General features: G+C 37.8%; 1 non-coding gene across 1 annotated transcript; it reads right to left on the bottom strand.

Moving 5' to 3' along the window:
- Positions 1-2,390: 2,390 nt before the first annotated feature.
- Positions 2,391-2,463, bottom strand: TRNAY-GUA (transfer RNA tyrosine (anticodon GUA)). Its single transcript has one exon. It is a non-coding gene; the product is annotated as a tRNA-Tyr (tRNA).
- Positions 2,464-2,909: the final 446 nt, after the last annotated feature.

The following is a 2,909-nucleotide window of genomic DNA, read 5'->3' as shown; positions in this document are numbered from 1 at the left end:
AAGTTGTGTAATCAAAATGGAAAACTTTAAATGGCTCTACTGAAAAATCTCTATTTTTGAGTTGTAACAGTCTCGTTCTGAGTCATCAAGTTATTTTTCAATATGATATCATTAAAAGCGACATACGCAGCAAATTAAATCGGTTAAGGCACTTGCCTGCCGATCCTGAGTTGTGCTCGGGCACGGGTTCGATTCCTGCTTGGGCTGATTTCTGGTTGGGTTTTTTCCGAGGTTTTCCCCAATCGTAAGGAAAATGTCAGGTAATCTATGTCGAATCCTCAGTCTCATCTCGCCAAATACTGTATCTTCTCACTATCACCAATTCCACCGACATTAAATAACCTCGTAGTTGATACAGCGTCGTTAAATAACCAAGTAAATAAATATGCAGTAGATTAGCTGATTTTCATTTAGTATGCCAATTGAAACTATGTTCAGCTATTCACCCCGATATTGACAAACTGGGGAAAGCTAAAAGGTACTAGCATTCCTCTTCAGAACATGTGCACCACGAATAATAATATTATGCGACTGTCTCTATTATATTATTATACGGAAGGCATTCTGGACTCTCAAGTTTATCATACTGGAGAGAACACTCAGCAAAAAACTCAGAATAGAAATATTGGAGACCCGCGTAACTCCTGTACTGTTATATGGGTGTCAGACATGGTCTCTCACTGCCAAACTTCGTCTCCAAATATGCCAAAGGAAAATGCTGAGAAGGATACTAGGCTTATCACTGAGGGACAGAGTTCCAAACGAAGTGCTACAAAATATGTCAGCAATTAAAGATCCAGCACTGCAAGCCACCAATACCAAATGGAAGTGGGGAGACCATGTTGCAAGACTTAGAGATGGAAGATGGACGCAGAAAGTCACACTATGGGACCCCCGCATTGGCAAGAGATCAGCAGAAGACCAAGAAGAAGATGGGCCGACCTCTTCAGTGAACGAGTAGGAAGCCATTGGTCAAGCAGAGCAAGAAATAGGGAAGACTGGAAAAACCTAAGAAAACAAGTGAACAGTGACTAAAACCAGTGCGACAGAAACAAGTGAACAATATCAAAACACTGCAGAATGTGAACCAAGTGAACAATTTCAAGCATGTAAACACCTCTTATGGGGAGTAGCTCACAGCGTGAGACAAATAGAGCTCTCCCTCTATATGAGGAGGCCTTTGCCCTTAACAGGACATTTTTAGATTAATCATTTCATTTCAGTGTTCTGTATTGCATTGTGTTATTTACAAACCGCCTTCAAATACGCCACTGGCGACGACATAGCCAGCGGTGAGTCAAAGTATATCTCACCCTACTTGCGAGTTTCGCATCCCTGTACTAGACTCTTCAGATTCATCCACTTCATCTGATGAAGAATACATAATTTTATAAATTTATCGAATAACTGTTTTCAAACATTCTTTTTCTGGCACAGATGGACCTATAAAATTGGCTCACCTCCTCCTTGTTATTTACTTACTGTTATCTTATTTATTTTCTCATAGATATAGTGCTACAGTGCTGGACGATCAATAATATCTATTAAAATATTGTAGACCTAGATGTGAAATACTTTTTGTGGAGTGGCCAATGAGTATTATAATTACTCTTATTAAATTTATAATAACAAATTCTGTATATTTTCAGAAACCTAATCTTGAACATCATACATCACATACCAGGACTTCACATAAAATAGTAGGTACCAGATAAGAGTGACCGGATATTGATCTCTGATGAATATAGTCAGGTATGACCAACATTTTACAATGTGACTCAATTAAAGTTCTTAAAATATTGGCTAATGTTGTTTTAAGTTGTGAAATAAGAATATTAAAATTACGAACGTAATTCCAAATATGAAATAAAAATGTCATGAAAATGATGTTCTTTGCCATTATACAGCAAGGTATGTTAAATATTTGTCCATTGTAAAATTCTTGCAAATCCAGTTTTCTTCCATTGCAGTATTTTTTCTCTTTGCTGTAATCCTTCCCCGAGATGAATGATAAGAAAGATGATGGTTTGTTTTTAGCCTCCCCAAAAATATATATATAGACTGTTAAAATTTCTCTCATTTCAATTCCTCAGGATTTGTAAGAGGCTTCTCAAGACACATGCACGCACACGCACACACGCGCGCACGCACGCACGCACACACACACACACACGTGTTCTGCCCAAAGGCAGGCCTTTCACTGCAAACCCAGCATTCTCAAATCTTTCCTATTCTCTGCATTCCACTTAGTCTCTGCACATGATCCTTATGCAGTGACACCTCATATATTATTAAACTGACCTTTGAAATGACCTTAAAATTCAAAATATATCATTCAAAATATATCAATCAAAGTAAATTCATGATTAATATTTGAGGAGAAAAATTCGCTTCGGCACCGGGGATCGAACCCGGGTCCTTGGTTCTACATACCAAGCGCTCTGACCACTGAGCTACGCCGAATTCAATCCACAGCACCGGATCGAATTCTCCTCCTTCAATGTTTCCCTTTATGACCTGACTCCAAGTTAGGCATATACGTTGACGTATATGTCCAATGTCAACTGCCATTATACTAGGAGCACACTTAGCTGAGTGACTCATATCGTCGTTGTTTCTGCAATAACTCCTATGTGCAAAATACACAAATTTTCAGTAGGAGGAAAAAACACATTTATTCATCTTCATACGTATTGTGAATTCTTAAATTTTCGAAAGGAAGAAATATAATTACATATAGGAGATTTTATTATTTGTTGTATCACTATTTAAGTTAATTTAATAGAAAAATAAATCTGAAAATCGATAAATATGTCGCATAGGAGTTATTGCAGAAACAACGACGACATGTAGCTACACACAGGGTTGCCAGGTGATGAGTGATATTATGGTAACACGATACCGGTACT

Source organism: Periplaneta americana, chromosome 13 (genome assembly GCF_040183065.1).
Source record: "Periplaneta americana isolate PAMFEO1 chromosome 13, P.americana_PAMFEO1_priV1, whole genome shotgun sequence".
NCBI lineage: Eukaryota > Metazoa > Arthropoda > Insecta > Blattodea > Blattidae > Periplaneta > Periplaneta americana.
The sequence above is the reverse complement of the archived record's forward strand: the minus strand, read 5'-3'. Positions and strand labels throughout refer to the sequence as shown.